Here is an 18,503-nt window from a genome sequence, read left to right on the forward strand (position 1 = left end):
TCACAAATTATTTCCCACTTCCACAAGGAAAAGGAAATATGGAGGGGGGGTAGGAAGGGAGGTTACAATAATAGCCTATTAAATTAAAAAACAGCTTCTGAATAATATTTGGTATCATCACCACACGCACAGAGATGTCTCATTGATTCTAAGAAAAAGTGAGGAGGATGCTGAACATAACTTGCAGCAAGCAAGCAGTGCGTCACAGTAACAAGGTTATAATCTTTCTCATCTAAGCAGAAGATTTTATTTCTTTCTTTTCGATAGGTTTTCGGGTTTCTGCCTTCCATTAAACCATCTTTTTCACATTTGCCCAACATCATTCTATCTCTATAAATACAAGAAGAAATCCATTCTGCAAAGTTTCCCTCACCCAAATTTCTTTAGAGGACAGTCCCTTGCCCTTTTCTCCCTCTCCTAAACGTGCATGGTATTGATTCAGTTTTGTGGGGTTTTTTTAAGGTCTCTAACAGAGACTGTTACAGCAGTGGGTTTCTATTTTGTATTAACCATCTAGAAAAAGAGAACAGTAAGATTTTTTTTAAATTACTGTTCTGATCACTTAACATTATCTTACTTAACTGTAAGAACTGCCACAGTAACTAGTAAGCCTCCCAAATAGGTAAGTAATAGGAAAAAACATTTTTTCCTATTACTGCTTGCAATGGATGTGATGAGAAGTCAACAAGCAACCTGTTAGGGTTCATAATGTGCTTTAAACAGAACTGCATCAAGTACTATCATTATAATCCATCCTTCCCGTTAATTCAAAGGCCAAGAGAAGATTTTAATAAAAAATATTTTCAAAAGGGAATGTTCTTAGCCATCATAGTCTCCACTAATAAATTTGTTGACAAAACCTTTTATTGGTCTTGCTCCTCTTAATTTTGTAGTCAAGTAAGACAGCTGGACTCTATTCTGACTCATGCAGCTTAATATCTAGTTAAGTTTAATTTGTAGACTCCAACTCCTGCAGTGGTTATAACCTTGCAGAAGACAAAGTGTCATTGACTTGTAAAAATCTTTTTACTGGTATGCACAATAAAGAAAAATACTTTCTTTCCGTGTCACTTTTCAAAGCAAATATGCACTGTTGTGTCATTCAGCCCAGTCATTCTACAATAGGAAATTATTCCTATATATTGCTATATAGCTTCCATTCCAGATATTTCTTTTGGCACCATAATTGGCCCTTACTTTATATATTCAGCAGCTGCTGATAATTGAAGAGTTAGTGGAGGCCATTAATGGAAGAGGTAAATGTGCTCTCCCTTTCTGAAATGCTGTGAAAGGCCCTGGTTCTCAATTCAACAGAAAAAAAAAAGCAACAATTTACGTATATTTGCACCATAATTTGGTTTTATAAATCAGCATTCACTAACATTCCTCGAGACAGTACTGGAAAACTAACTTTAAATTCTAATGGGAAACTCTGATTGTCCATTTCTGACCACAAGCAAGCTATAAATGTATTTCTTGTGGAAAAAAAAAAAATCAGTTGTGGGGTTTTTCTTAAGAATTGAGTAACAATTTTAACACTACCCATAATCTCACAACTCTCACAACATTTGCTACTTCTCAATTCTTATCCCTGAATTCATTAATCAGAAAACGGTAGAAAATTAGTCATCTAAATATGCACAAAGAACTTATTCATAGAATAGAATCATAGAATAGAATCATAGAATCACCAGGTTGGAAAGGACCCATTGGATCATCGAGTCCAACCGTTCCTAACACTCCCTTAAACCATGTCCCTAAGCACTTCATCAACCCTTGAACACCGCCAGGGAAGGTGACTCAACCACCTCCCTGGGCAGCCTGTTCCAGTGCCCAATGACTCTTACTGTGAAGAATCCTTTTTCTGATATCCAGCCTGAACCTCCCCTGACGGAGCTTCAGGCCATTCCCCCTTGCCCTGTCCTCAGTCACTTGGGAGAAGAGGCGAGCTCCCTCGTCTCCACAACCTCCTTTCAGGTAGTTGTAGAGAGTAATAAGGTCACCCCTCAGCCTCCTCTTCTCAAGGCTAAACAACCCCAGCTCTCTCAGCTGCTCCTCGTAAGACTTGTTCTCCAGCCCCTTCACCAGCTTTGTTGCTCTTCTCTGGACACACTCCAGAGCCTCAACATCCTTCTTGTGGTGAGGGGCCCAGAACTGAACACAGTACTCAAGGTGCGGTCTCACCAGTGCCGAGTACAGAAGGAGAATATCCTCCCTGGACCTGCTGGTCACACCATTTCTGATACAAGCCAAGATGCCATTGGCCTTCTTGGCCACCTGGGCACACTGCTGGCTCATGTTCAGCCGGCTGTCAACCATTATCCCCAGGTCCTTCTCCTCTGTACAGCTCTCCAGCCACTCTTCCCCCAGTCTGTAGCACTGCATAGGGTTGTTGTGCCCCAAGTGCAGGACCCGGCATTTGGCCTTGTTGAACCTCATGCCATTGGCCTCAGCCCAGCGGTCCAGCCTGTTCAGATCCCTTTGCAGAGCCTCCCTACCCTCCAGCAGATCCACACTTCTACCCAGCTTAGTGTCATCCGCAAACTTACTTAGGGTGCATTCAACCCCTCATCCAGGTCATTGATAAAGACATTGAACAGGGCTGGACCCAGCACTGAGCCCTGAGGAACCCCACTTGTGACTGGCCTCCAGCTGGAGTTAACTCCATTTACCACCACTCTCTGGGCCCGACCATCCAACCAGTTTTAAACCCAGGAGAGTGTGCGCCCATCCACGCCAGAGCCTGACAGTTTCTGAAGCAGAATGCTGTGAGAAACTGTGTCAAAGGCTTTACTGAAGTCCAAGAAGACTACATCCACAGCTTTTCCCCCATCCAGTAGTCGAGTGATTTTGTCATAGAAGGTGATCAGGTTAGTTTGGCAAGATCTGCCTTTTGTAAACCCATGTTGACTGGGCCTGATCACCCGGTTCTCTTGCATGTGCTTCATGATAGCACTCAAGATCACCTGTTCCATGACTTTCCCCGGCACTGAGGTCAGACTGACAGGCCTGTAGTTCCCTGGATCCTCCCCGCAACCCTTCTTGTAGATGGGCATAACATCAGCCAGCCTCCAGTCTAGTGGAACTTCCCCAGTCAGCCAGGACCGCTGGAAGATGATGGAATATGATGATGGAATTCAAGTATATCATACCATAGGAAGAGAAAGAAAAGGGGGAGGAGATAAGAAATAGTAAATAGCCAAATATATCTTATATTTCTTAATAATTTTTATCAAGAAATCCTTGGTGTGCTGTTATTTTTGATACTGCATGGGAAAAGCAAAATATTAAAAACTCCAGAGTTTTCAAGTTTCTAAAATTATGAATATTTTTTTTAAAAAAGAAGAGGTTTACCACAGCATTATTTTAAAACCAGTTCAAGGAGATTGTTAACTAAAGTCAATTATTAAAGAATGGGATTTTTAATAGTAAGTTGTAAAAGTGTAAAGAAACTGGTAATAGTAGTTCCTAGCTTTTTATCCTTCCAATGCCCTGGCTCATGAAGTTTTGCTCAAATATAACATTTCACTTCTTTTAGTTTGAGTTTTGCTGTTTTCAAAATCACAATGCCTACCTAAAGCACAACAGTTGTGAAGAGAAATTTATCTACAAAGAACTTCAAAGATCTTATGTTCATAGATGTCTTGACATATCTTGCTAGATTAATCTTATCCTTTCCCAAATACATATAACTGTCAAATAAAAAATATGGATATTTGAAATTATTTTGATAAGGGATATGTTGCTTTAAAGTTTTTTTAATTATCTCCAGAAAATTAATATTACAACAGATAAAATTTGTTGCAATAAAAGTACTGAATATCTCAAAATCATCAATTAGCAGCATAATCCTTTTACATCCCACGCTACAGGTAGACATTAAAGTCACCTGTTAATTAACCAGAGATTAATGACAACACACAAATCTGAATGAGCTTGAAGACCAGCCAACATACTCACACATTTCTTATCACCTTTTTCCAGTCAGTTCCAAGTGAAATAGACTCTAAATTAGATATGGAAAAAATTAATGTCCAAGCGACATCTTATGACTGATGTATGTACAATTCAAAATACTACATCCAAATATATTTATAATTTCTTTTTGAAAATTTTTAGTTTATTCATGACATGATTTAACTTCATACAAGCAGTATGAACGGAATAAGGAATCTGCAATTCATATTCTGGGGTTTATGGATTTGGGTTTTTATTATCGCCATTATATATCATTTTCTCTGAAGGTAACATGGCCCTTTTAGTTTTAATAAATTCCTACTGTTTGATGCAGACTAATTAGACAGAGTACCCACTTAAATACTTCAAATAACAGGCTACATGTTATGGTTTAGTTGATAAGAAATATCCAGAGGCACTAGAAATGTTCTTACAATTGCAACAGAGTTGTTTGTATGAATAGGGCAAATTCGCCTTGCTTCCTTTGTGTCTCTGCAGAATCACTCCTTTCTGTTTCACTATTTTCTGTTTCCGTTTTATTCCAGGGTCTCCATTCTCTACAAGGGAGGATATTAGAAAAATATCTTTTTGTATATTTATTTAAATTATCAATACTTGTAGCAATTTCTTTTTAATTAAATACAATGTTGAACAAACCTACTTATTTTAAACATTTCCTATATAATGACAGCAAATATTAAGAAGCATACCACAGTATAGGTATTACAGTGAAAGTTATATACTGGGAAATGTTAGTAATAGGTTAACAACAGAAATGAAGAAAGATGATCTGAATAGCTGATAATGACTATGAAGATTTGTATTAAAAGACATAGCTGCTTTAGAGATAATTTAGCCATGTAGTGATATAATTTAGACTTTGAGAAATCACTTCTAAGATAGAATTGCTGGCATCAGAAATAGTCTTGACATGCAGAGCTCTTGGGAGAGCACTGCATACAGCCCAGTCTGCTGTGAGCACTGTAAAGGCTCCTTCTATGCTTTCAGGAACGAAATGGTTTGAAGAGTCCAACAGCTGGCATCTGTTTATTTGGCTTAGCTAGATAGAAAGCTAGAAGTATAGGATGTTTCTGTATTTGGGAAGGGACCTGTATATCAACAACAGCAGAACACACAAGGCTCCTGTGAGTAAACATTTGAAGTGAAGTCTGTGCTGAAAAGGCAGGAAGCATTACTCAAAAGCACAGGCAGAACAAGGCCCATTAAAAGCACGAGCCATGATGTTCTCCAGCTCTGACATCCTCAAGGTGAGGTCAGATTTCTTATTGCCTCATGACATTACAATAGCCAGAAAATACTGGCCCTCAGTTTTAATCCAGTATAAAAGTTTATCCCCACTTAACCAAGTGAACAAAGCAGTTGATAAGGGGAAGCCGAAGCAACTCCTCCAAAGCTGTTACAGGTCGATGAACAGAACTGCAATACTAATAGTGGGCACATTTCAAAAGAGAAGAGTTGCTGAAGGTGCAGTCCTGTGGAGTTGAAAGTCAAGTTTTACCCAGACATGCTGCATTAGCTGTTGCTGTTGGGGCATCACCATTTCAGAAACCATAGGATGATACTGTTCACATTTCACATCATTCTGGATGGTAACCAGTCAGTTACCCACACGATAGTAGCAGTGGCCACTTATCTAAACAACTTGTGAGAAAAGGGATTGTAAGATAAGTTACTTGACTAAGTTTTCCTACATTAAAAATTATTTGATAAACTTATTTTAAGGAGGTGATAATATTCCTCTAATGAAAGCAATGGTGTTCCCCTAATGAAGGCAATCATATTCCCCTAAGGAAGGCATCTTGAGTATTTCTGACATTCGGGTCTGAAATACAAGTCAACACACCAAACAAAGAATTCCACAACATTCTGCCAGATCTGTTTAGACCACCAAATGAGACAGAAGAATAAAGGAGCAACTTTGACATGAGTGTGACAAAAACCAAAAGCACTTCAGAAGACTGTTTTCACCAGCACCAGCTTCTGAAGCAGAGAGAGAAACCTGTTTCACTCAAAGTAAATTCATACACAGCAAGTATGAATATATTAATAATTAATATTCACATGCCTTAAGCTCAGGCATAAACAAACTAAAACAGCACAACTAGCAAGCGCAGGTAAGTACTGTGTGACATTGTTAAACTCACAGAACCAGCAACAAGCGTTTCTAACACAGCTAAATGTAAATAACATGAATTGGAAAGGGGTAAAAAGAGAATTGTGACGGAGTTGCAAAACGGGATAGAGTAAGATGTGTAAGTAGTATAAATTGCAGGGTAATAAAGAACAGATATAGAAGACATTATGCTGGACTATTACAGATCCACCCTACAAACAGAAAAGGTGTTTGGTGAAATTAAATACTGAGTATTTATTTACTTATTAAATACCATACTCTTATTTTAGGAAGAGAAGATACCAATAATGAAGAAGAAAGGATAGGAAAAAGACAACCTGACAATAGCTTTCATTCAACCTTCCTATCTTCAAAAGCACACCTAAGCAAGATCACCTCTACCTTCAAATTAAACCATCAAGGATTTACAGCTATCAGTGCCAACAAAGTGATATCACCTCTACTGGAGGTACTTACAGCTAATTTAGGATAGATTGTTATAGACTAACTGAAGTAGTGATATATATATGTAATATATTATTTGTAATGATAGTAAGAGGTAGCCATTAGCAATATGTATTGATAATGAACAGCAACTAACTAAAAGAAGTGATGCTTCCATGTTGAAATTGCAGTACTGTGATTCCCTGTGACATGTATATTCAAAACACTAAAACTGTTTTAAAGCAGAAATATTAATTATGGATAAAGTTTGAGCTTCTTGCTGAAGAAACACAGAAAGCAACAAAAAGCATCAAAGTGAACGAAAAAGAACTGAGTGAGCAAAAACAGTTAAGAAATAACTTATTCTTGATGGAAAAACATTCATCCTTATTCGTGCTCCAACATGCTCCAGCAGAAGTGAGGAATATGCACTCTATTGCCTGACAGATGTTAAAGTTCATAGTCAGGCTGTGACAGATCCAGATTGAAAGTGCTGCTTTATCTCAATCAGAGCACAGATTGCTTCGATTCTCTCAGAAATCCCAAGCCAATAAACTACCCAATTAACTATGAAAACGCAGGCCTTGTATTCTTTTCAAAGATGCTGAGAACGATTAAAGGAAAAAAAAAATCTTCATTAAAACTTTTTACTTAGCCAAAAAGATTTATAGATAAAGTTCGTACAATTTCTAAATGAAAGCAGAAGCATTAGTTAGGTACTGACCACTAAAGAAAGTGGTAACTGATTGATAGTGGTTTCTCAGTGCTGTTGAGTAGAGTGAAAAAGCTTCAGATCACTTAGAGGATGAGTTTTCCTAAACTGAAGGATTCCTCTTTATGAGGAAAGTTTGTATAGTATATTTTCAATAAAGGCATACTGAATGAAAGAGAGATAATTAGGTAGCGAGTTTACTCAACAGTTTTCTTTTTAATTTAGAAATAGTTAGACTTCAACAATCTCTCATGACAACTCCACAAATTAAGCAGCTTAAATGTTACAAATCCTTTCTTATCCTTCCCACATACAATAACAAGTTTCCAAATAGTCCAAAAAAAAAATTAGTATTGCCACGGAGTGAAGTGAGAATTACTACTGGAAGTGGAACAAGTTTTCTTGTAAAGGATGAAACTGCTCTGAAATGTGCAAAAAAGCCCAAACCCTTTTATTGCTATGAACGGAATTTTATGAACTAACCTGGCCTAATCCTGCTGAGCAGTAGAACTTGACAGAACAGCCTGAGCAGGTTGCCAAAGTGCCTCTCACTCCAGTGAAAGAGCTGACCTGAATCCCAACGCAAGAATAACTAAGGCACTGAAGCTGCCTCCTCCTACAAGGACAACTTTTGACTCTAAACTTATTAACCCATATTAAACAGACTGGAAGACCAAGGGATTTTCTTTGTTTTTTCTCCTATGGATTTTGCAAGGACAAGACACTTTTGGCTTGTTTTTAGTAAATATCTTTCCAAGGCAAAAATATCACTAACACAGTGAACATATCAGGCCACTGGGGCTGCCAACATCCATGCACATCTCTTATCAAGTACAGTTTGGAGGGAAAACGATAGACAGACATTGGTGAAGAAAGCAACCTTGTCACTTGAATGAATATTCATTACATCTTCTAATTTATTATCATGTTTACAGCCAAAACTGCAGAGCAAATTACACTCTACATAGGGTCCCAAGGGGGTTTTCATTTCCACAGCTTGGATTAGTACCAAAATAAAGCACATTAGAGAGAAATTGCAGCAAAAGTCATTAATATTTAATGGACTTCTAACAGCAGTGGTCTTCATGACAAAGCAGCAGGGCAGGAATGCGAAGGATCATTCAGAACTTTGCCCCACAAAATCCTTTTCACTAAACAAACCGAATTCATACAGACAAACACTCCGGGTGGCTTTCTAAAATAAAAAAAAAAAAAAAAAACAAGAAAAAAAAAAACCACCCCAAAACTGACAAAAACCCCCCACTTAACACACACAAAACAAAACAAAGGTGCACTCCACTCCCCAAAAGAACTCTAAAAGAACAAATATCCAATATCAAGTAATGGCTAAAATTGGTCCCAGGAGATAACAGACAGTGCAAAGGAGAAATTCTCTTATTATAGAAGCAGAGAAGAATTTGAAACTGCCCATACATTGAGAGAAAGTATCATATGGAGAAAAAAACGAAATAATCAGTGGTTGGCTCGTGTAAACAAGTTAGTGAACACGACAACTCTGAAATTCCCATTTTCTAGCACAGCAAAAGTTTCAAATTGCCACAACAAGAGAATGGAATTAAAACACAGGGAAAAAAACAATTGTCCAGCAGTCAGCAGAACTTTTACAGCACTAACAAATAGCACAAACTTGTAGCATTTTTCTAGTGATTCAAGCAGGATGGCAGAAGTAGCACAGTCAGTGCCATGGGGATGAATGACAGATAAAATACATTTCCACTGGTCTAGATTAATTTCCAAAACTAAAAGCAGATATGGTAGGTTACTTGCTTATTACAGAACACTTGCTTAAATCAGCATTTTGTACCCTTCCTGGTCATTGAAGCCAGTGAGGAAATTCCCAACTACTATTAGTCTAACAGTTATTAGAGTGATAGTTATGTGAATACAGTTGCAATTTTAGATTGCAACTACAGGTCTACTGTAGCCTCTGAACACTGAACAAGGACTACTGAACATCACCTCCTGGACCACCTCTTTTCCATAGAAAAACTGTTCTTTTGCCTCTATACTATTATTCCTGCACTGGTATTTTAAAGAACTTGATCATTCTGACTGGCTGACCCTGCACAGACTCAAGCTGCTTAATTCATTCTCCCAATCAATAAGTTGCCATAGTTAATTCAAATGGCTTTTGAGATACCATTGCCGGTTTTGTTCCACAGTTTACCTCTTCCCATCTACTTTGTACCTGTTTGTTGAAAGGATGATTGAAGCTGTAGGTCCTTATCTGTCTGCTGGACATCCTATTCCACTCTGATACCTTTTGTAGGGGGAAGATTCTCCCCAGCGGGGTATATGGCTGGAAAAACATAGATGTCATCCCACAGTGAATATCACCTAGTTTAGCCTATCTCAGAAACTCCCTTTGAAAGTCTTCACAAATCCAGTCCTCTTTCTCAAGGGACTGCACAGATCTCAAAGAGTCAAAGATTGGGAACAGCACAGCAGAAGACAGTCTGAATTCAGACAGTCTAAATAGCAATTAATTTGGTTCTTAAGCAAAAATATCTTCTAGCATGAGACAGATCAGAATTCACATCTGTCTGTTTATGCCTTACCTTTTTAACGTATTTTCTAGGATGTAGCTTTCCAAACTGTTAGGAACATTTCACAGCTGGTACATCTGCCAGTGCAAGTACAAAAATACACACAGGTCACTACAAATTAAGCAATGTATGTACTTGTCTTTCGTCACACATTTTCTAGATCATACAATAAAATGTTAAATTGTATGAAAGAGCGTTAAACATTAAGATGGTTATTTCATTAACCTTTGTATTGAACGTCCTAGAGCATCATTACGTTATGTTGTCCTCAAAATATTCTTCCAGAAGGAGTTTAGTCTCACAAATGTATTTAAACTCTGACCTCTATTCGATTAAAAAAAACATAATAAATCGCAAAACAATGCTGGGTGTTTTAGTCACATTACAGAAGTGTGTTTTGCTTTTGAAAATAATTACTTTTCAAAGAAAACAATGTAAAATAGCAAAATAAACGTTGTAACATCATTTGAAGCAATTCAGTGTTAGATTTACAAAAATACTTGGTGGAGTCAGAAATAAAAGTCCTATCAACTCTCCTCACTGTAGTGCTAACAGAGACAATTTTGTCAGATCCCCAAATTGCTGGATTTAGATTTTTATATTATCATGGCCTTGTATTGAAACCTAGACCTTATTATCAACTTAGGGGCTATAAAGTCCCTTGACCTGTCCTTTTTCACCCAAGTCCTACAAGTCAAACAGTGTTCTTTGAAAGAGGAACTGATACAGACCGAAGTCTGAAGGGCTGCCAGCTCAGTAGCAATAAGAGAAAAAACCCTGGTTATCAATGCTAAAAAGGGAGTTTCTTCTTCTCTCCAGAAGAGGGGGGGATGAGAGGAAAAAAAAAAGTTCTTTTGTTCGTTTGCCAAGACATGAAAGACAAAAGTAGTTCCTTCCCAAGCACAGAAGGTCCTCAGGTTACTTGAAGTTTACAGACTGCAAAAGTGCTGTCTGTGTTCATTCTCAGTCAGAAAAATTTCTGCTTCACAGATTTTAAAATGCACATGGTATAGTAGTTATTTCAAAGACAAGAAACTCGAACTTGTGACTCCCCATGAGCTGGAGAACACGCACTCACTGGCGATATTCTCCTGGAAAGAAACAGGTGGCAGTGGACGGACAGCAGGCAAAATAGGCTTCAGCGTTCAGCTTGTGCTTCCTGCACCCATACAAAAAGTATGAATAATGTAGGAAAATTAGAAAATTTAAGACAGCAGATTAGACCATTCATCTTCAACCTTGCAATTATCCTTCCTTCTAACTAATAATTTCTGGGAAGAGAGAAGAGCTGGTGAATAAGTACACCCCCCCTTTTCAGACAGCCTTTCATACCGAGACACAAAGTAACTAACTTAAATCCAGGGGAATGATTTTTTTTGTGAATGCAAACTTGCAATGAAGATAGTTGGACTTGGAAGAAGAGGTGTCAGTTGAAGTTACTGGATCTGATTAGGACTGATTATTAGAGCAAGTTACAAGGAACATGACTGTGTTCAGAAATAAACTGGCTTCCCATTAGAAACAAATTGTCAATATGTCGAGTTCTCAGATTATAATTGATCAGCAGTAAGTGAATATACAGAAAAATAAGCTTTGAGAGTGAGAGTCTCATTTGTCATTCACTGTAGATAGGTATAGCACACACCAGGAATGTCTGTGCATAAGATGTTGTTTCCAGATGAACAATATATTCTTAGGAGAGCCAGACAGATCTAGGCTAAGGTTAAGAGTTGTAAAAGTGTTTGAAAACGGGTATGGAATAGACGTCCTTTGCAACTCCACATTTAGCTGTGACTGAAGACAGTCTGATGTAGCTGATATAGAGGGGAGGATTTGATATTGAATCACAGATAGCTACACAGGGAAGGCTAATGATGTTCAACCCTGACTGAGTACACATGGAGGACAAACTGTGATTAACGTTCAAAGTTAAACCTGACAGCAGCTATTACAGAGTGGATTACACAGAAACATAACTGAATGTTACCAGGCAGCTCCCTCAATCAAGCCTCAATCCTGAACGGAGTGATGAACACTAATCCCATTGCCATGCTATTATTTTAGTAGACTCATAAGCTTTCCATTAGCCTATACCATCTAAACGTACAACGCTGAAAGCTCCCAATCATTTGGAACATCAAAATGATAAGGACTGAGTTCAGACTTTCCTGAACATTGCTAAAGGTCTTAAGCATTAAAACTGTTGGAAAAATCTTAACCAAAATTATATCCTTCAACACATGTAACTGAGAAATCATGCCGTCTTCTCAACATATGGCAAGAACAGACACCTCGAGCTAGCACATCCTTTTGCATCAACATGACAATCTATATTATAATGACTATTTTTACAGCACACGTGCTTAAGCAAGCAAAATTATTACAGCCATATTACAACCACTCAATTGGCTAAATTCAAAGCAGAATTTATGCAAACAAGTGTTGTCTAAGAGAGAATTTACTCCAAAAAGAAGTTTTATTACTTTGTCTGGTCATACGCCAAAGGACATTGAAAGATATTTGCAAAACTACAAAAAATGTTCTGTACTAAATATTGTCTAATAATGAGGACTTGAATAAAATTTACTCACAGTTTCCAAATGCAAAAACACCCATAGCTCACAGACAGTTGTTTTACTGGTTTTTTTTTCCTGTCTTTTGATTTGATTTCAACCAGAAGATTACCCTTTCAGTAATATTTAAGTGTACTACAGAAGCAGAATTACTAAGAGTAAAGTAGTGGTCAAAAATTTCTGCTGAAAAAGGCAGTACTGAGTACTTATCATTTCTGGTTTTACCCATCTAGAAATAGTCTCAGTACTTCAGAAGATTTTTTTTTTTTTAATCAAAATCTTTTCATTGTTTTTCTTCAGCTGCCTAGGCCAGAATTAGAAGAAATAAATAGAATTAGAGACTGGAATTCTTTTATCTTTTTTCCAACCTTTCTGATTTGTTTTGGCTTTTGAAATCACCCAGAGAAAATGTAATCACAAAATTATTTTTACTTTAGAAAGAAAAGGGGAGGGGGAACGACACAAAAAAAATTAATTGGCTCCATACTAGGCAATTATGCTTTCATCTTTAAGAACCCAGTTGCTTACCATTTAGCAAGACTGTAGTTGGCCTGCATATAAAAATTAATTTAAAACCCAACTCATTTAACTTCATTAGGCTAGACAACTAAATTTTCAAAGGTACTTTAAGTAATCAGTTCCTGGAAATATCTACTGGCAAAAATATGATTCACTGTACCCTAAGATTAAGTATATAAAAAAATTTAGATAGTATGAATCATTTGATAAAAGTAATCTCCTATCCCTATGAAGTACATGTAGGGAAAAGGAAGAAACGGCTTAGGCCGGATGCTAAGCTTTGAGATACATCCATTTAGATGACATAAATCACACACCATACAGTAATGATTTCAGTACTGATTGGAAGTTTCCCTCTCAAGGTCTTCTGTATCACAACAACCATGTTATACAGGCATAATATTATACCCCTTTGGAAGGTTAAAGTAGTTCAGTCATATAAATAAGGTATAGGAGGTTTGAAATGAACTGAACTGGAGTAAACAGCTTGAATAACTGGCACTTATTTCAAAGATTTATTCCAAACTGCTTTAAGAAAAAAGATGAGAGGGATTAACGCATTTCCTCCCACAAGTACTTCAGAAACCCCCCTGTAATGCGGGACCAGCTGTGCTGAATACACACCATAGTTACTACATAACATCATCACCAGGAACAAGAAGCTCTTCATCATAGCAATTTACCAGCTTCCACTAGACCTCTCCTTCCCAGGGCAGCAAAGCCCAGAGCCCATACTGCTGGAAGCACACAAGCACCTGCCTCAGCCGGGCTCTCCAGGGCAGGCTCAGCCATAGCTCAGGCTGAGTGACAGTTAGCCAAATGGATCCTGACAGATTGCCAGAGGGGAGGGCGCTTACTTGCTCACTTACATGCAGTCTCTTTTCCTGCATCTGCAAAACCTGCAGTTAAGCCTGATGTCTCCAGCTGCTCATACCTCTACTCCTCTCACCATGCTCAGGCACCCAGAGGGCATCTACCACATCTGAACAACACATTTAATCAGAGAAAATTCAGTTCATGTTACTGCAAATAGAAAGGCATTCATTGACTCCCAACAGATACTAGGTCCTCATTACGAAAAGGGAAGAAAAGCTAGGAGCTACAGGAGTCCTCTACCCATATTCCTGCACAGTCTCACTTCCTTAAAGTGCCCTTGGGAGCTTATACTACCTTCACCATTATTTTTAGAGCCTACAATAATCAGATATCCTTAAAACTCTAAAAAAAAAAAAAGGCTAAATACCCTTCAAACACTTCCTTGCAAGTACTGTATACTCTTCAAAACTAGGTTCCTCTTAGTGTCCCTTAATATATTACAAGGGAAATTCTACTGCTTTCTCACTGTTACAGTTCTGGATTCTCCAGCCGTCACTTTGTTCCTCATAACAAAAAGCAAGATTTATTTTTTTTTATATATTACAGTTTAAATAAGCACTTTCCTCTTTTTTCACCAACAATATAATATGGGAAAGAAGTAAGACTTACTGTTCCACTGGTGAAGAGGAGTGAGCACAATCAAGATCTGCTATACCGATCTGTGACATTGGTACATCTTTACAGTTTTAAATCCTTAAAGATTCAGCAATCAATGTTAAGACACAGATCAGACAAGATTTTTTGTCCTATGGGCATTTAGTTTTTCAGACCATCACAAATGTTGACCCACTCTTACTTCCCATTTCAGAGAAGAGTAAGAGTTTGCTGTTGATGCAGGGAGCTAAGAATAAGACCTTCACAGCTGGTGCTCCAGGAGTTTTCTATGCCTTTAAGGCTGCAGAAGCGAATTTCTGTCAGGTTGCATTGTTAAGGCTAAAAGGCTTGTTTGGAAAGACCTTCCTCAGCTGATCAAGCATGGATAGGTATAAATATTTATGAGGATAGAAAAGCATATCAAAATCCAGCAGACCTATGAGCGTGTATGGCTTTTCAAATGTCCTATGAGACAAGCTTAAACTATACCATTTACAATACATTAACATAGGTCAGGATATATTTCTCAATACAGTAGGTACAGAAAGCTACAAAAACTGGTATGATTTCGCTTTTGCGCAACAAAAAGCGCCAGAGAAAGTTAACATTACTTATATAAGCATGTACATCCTTACTGGAAGATTTAAAATACACATAACTAGAGATGTTGCCCAAAGGCATAAGTCATTTGTTTCACTAGGGTTGAAAATTGTGCTGCATCTATCTTTGTGTTCTTTATATAAATAGATACACCAGTTGGTTCTTGAAAACTATACAAAGGCAGTCCCAGTATAACAAGAACAGGGTTCAGCAGGGATTTTGTTATTTCACGGTATGCTGAATAACTTACTAAGAAAGATACTACTACCATAGCAGTTTTCAGTTAGTAATTCCCCAGATTTTGCAACATATTTAAGCTGGATGTCATACTTAAGCTCTTAGCATGTAGCTAAACAGTATGCAGCTGCTCTCTCACCCCTTCCCACCTGATGTCCTGAACTGTCCTGGCTCTGCACTTGTACACTAGTAAAACATGGGAAACTGAAAAATCCTTACTTTCTTAACAAATTGAGTACAATAAAGAACTCTTTTTTGTAATTTCCACCACCACCACAAAAAAAAAAAAAAACCCCAAAAACAAAGAGTTTCAGATCAAATTCTTTTTTCTCAATATGAGATGAAACATAGTTTAAGCTTTAAAAAGTTTAAGATCTTCCAGTGTTTCTAAGGAAAATTCAAAAATCAGGATGTTTCATGTAAAAAACAGATACTAGAATAGGATGTAATGAAAGGTTCTTCTTTTTAAAGTATTTAACAAAAAACAGCAAAAACATTTATGCACTAAAATGGGATGTTCAACTGCAGCACATCTTTTTGTCAGGTTTGCTCTATGGTAGAAAGCACATGCACTTAAGACTATTTTGAAGACATTGGTCCAGTATTATCTCAGAAAGATAAATAGTTTAGTACCATTATCCCCAGAGATTCCCTATAAACAAAATAATTCCTTCAATTTTCAATTTAAAGTTAGAAAGTGCTTTTGCAGTCTTTGCTTGCAGTGCCTCTGGCCTCATCCACCAGTGTCACATTAAAAATGTACGGCTCCAACAAGTGGTTGAGGGATGCCCTCCCATTGAGTCATGAGGTTTGAGATGGACTCCTTTGCTTTCTAAGGTTCCTCTCAGAGAGGAGCCTAGACGCAGCTGGATCCTTCTCCAGGCCCAGACTTTGTCAATGGTTAATAACTAAAGAATTATGTGATATGTGCATACCTGTTAGCCACCAGTCAGGATTAACGTAAACAGTAGGCAATTTATTTTAAATGACAGATAAAACTACGTTCTCGATTGCCATTGATAAATTCACTTGCTATGTTAGATCTAGAAGATTATAACTGGTAAACAATGAACATATATATGTGTGTATATATATACGAAGTAAGAATTGAAACTCGATTTAGTAGTTATTTTCCCAGAGAACGTATAACAAAGTCAGAGGTGCACAGTTCTTACCCAAAAGCCATCCCTTGTTGGAGAGGGGAAGAGAGGTCCAGGCCTGTCTACGCACTCATCAGGTAAGTTGGTCATTTTCAGTCCTCCAAAGAAATGGGTTTTGAGTGCAAATTTAATACTTTCTGAAAACATCTTGGTCAGGTGGGACTAAGTCAATCATTATACATTGACTAGCTCTTGGCAAGGCCAGTTGTGTTGTCAGAAGTGGGGACCCAGCGGTTCACCATACCTTTGGGGCAGAATACTTTCAGGGGTGTTTCTATTCTTAACTGAAATAACATGAGTCTGTGAGGCCTCCATTTCACCCCAGGTGTCACTCAGCTATTTGAGAAATGTCCATCTGATCCATCTGTCGTCTAAGATAAGGTTGTTTGTTGTTCAAGTAGAGCCACTACCTTTTGCAAAGTCTGGAACTTGCCATTCATAAGGCCTAACAAGTCCATTAGACCACACACCACCACAATAGCCTCTTCACTTCCCCATTTTCCCTTTTTACCTATTACCAGACTCTCACATGTACAGAAGAGTAATCTTAGCACTTTTCCACCTTCTGTCCATATTAATTTCCCAGTTTATCTTTGGTTCATCAACTCTCCTTTCCATTAGAAGAAAAAAAATTCTCATCTGCAAGCCCCACCTACACTGCATAATACCTTCTGCTTCCCTTATCCCTTACTTTATTCAAGTTTAGTACCAGAGTAACACCACGGTGCTCAGTCCTCTGAAGCATTCTGGGGAACAGGTCTTATATGAAAATACCTTTTGAAGTATTTTAAACTAACTTTACCAGTTTCTGCTTAGCTTGTAAGAATTTATGGAAATAGTACACAGTACTGTGGAGGCTAAATTTGATGTATTCTTTCAAAAAAAGCTTATTCCATTTGATTCCCTCCTCCTAAATGTTTTTGATACCCAAGCAGTATCACTTCCACAGGATTACTATACAGATGCAGAGTAGCTGCTTCCTTAACCTTGCTAGCTCAGCTAGTTTTATGACTTTTTCTGGTGTTGATAACCTAGCAGAACCATCATGGATTATCCACCTGCAAAATATGTAAACCCAGCTCTATTTTCACTCAAAGATTAGAAGCAGATGGGCTTGGGGGATTATTCTAACCATTGTCCAGAGCATTAGAGAGTATACCAGCAAACAATTCCTATCTGAAATTTACCTGTGTAAGCTAGGCTGATATTATATGTTCTCTGCTACAGTTTAATAGCACTGTATCAATGTTAAAAAGATTCAAAATACATATTTAGGGAAGGACAACAATTGCCAGGATTTTTCCCTCAAAGTTACTGCCATATATCTAACAGGGAAGTACCCAATTGAAATTGCACAAAAGTAACACCGAAAAACAACAGAAAAACTGTTATGGGTCAAAAGAAAACATACATTGCAATTCAGCAATCAGGAATTTACAGTAAAAAGAATACAGAAGTAAAAAAAAAAAAAAAAAATCAGATTACTGCCACTTAAAAGAAAAAATATCCAAAGCATTACACAGCTTGGAGAAAAACACCATCATCCACACATTACAAAAACTGATGTGAAGTGATCATTAGGTCAAGCACTCCAGGTCAAACAGAGAGACTATTAAGGTTGTCTGTTCAAATCTAACTCGCTCTTAACGATCATTGTATTTGTCGCTATAAGAGTCAGTAATCTACAGCTTTGGTGCCAAAAGCTACGCCTGTGCTGACACGTAGTACCACCAAGTAGGGGCTGCAGCCCAGAAAGAGCAACCCAGCACTTGGACAGTACATGTGCCAAAGATGTACTTCTTACTAGCCCCAGTCTGATCCCATGAACATTTAGTGACAATTTCCATTGTGAAACTGCCTTTATAAGGTTAGTTTTCTATGGTTTTTTTCCCAATGGAAAAATCTCATCAAGTCAACAATATCACCAAGTAACTTTTTACCAGCTAAGTTTTTTTTCTAGAAAGCTACGTCCCAATTTTCTGTTCTGGACTTCTTCATTGCACACCATAAAGTCCTTTTTTTTTTTTTCATATTCCAGAAGGTACCTCCACTACTTACTATGGCTTATCAGTGAATTCCACAGATTAGTCTTCCAAATTATTCACTCATCATCACATTCCACAAAAGCTG

At 37.7% G+C, this 18,503-nt stretch overlaps 1 protein-coding gene and 1 long non-coding RNA gene across 15 annotated transcripts in view; one reads left to right on the forward strand and one right to left on the reverse strand.

Annotated features, from left to right (window-relative positions):
- The window catches only part of LOC128852236 (uncharacterized), a 39,122-nt gene extending 32,616 nt beyond the window's left edge, over positions 1 to 6,506 (forward strand). Inside the window, exon 3 of the long non-coding RNA XR_008449957.1 lies at positions 6,382 to 6,506. This is a non-coding gene — a long non-coding RNA (uncharacterized LOC128852236). The remainder of the gene's footprint in view (positions 1 to 6,381) is intronic.
- Positions 1 to 18,503, reverse strand: part of LRRC4C (leucine rich repeat containing 4C) — a 529,117-nt gene that overhangs the window by 478,972 nt on the left and 31,642 nt on the right. The window lies entirely within an intron of this gene.

This window comes from Cuculus canorus, chromosome 5, assembly GCF_017976375.1.
Source record: "Cuculus canorus isolate bCucCan1 chromosome 5, bCucCan1.pri, whole genome shotgun sequence".
Taxonomy (NCBI): Eukaryota; Metazoa; Chordata; class Aves; order Cuculiformes; family Cuculidae; genus Cuculus; species Cuculus canorus.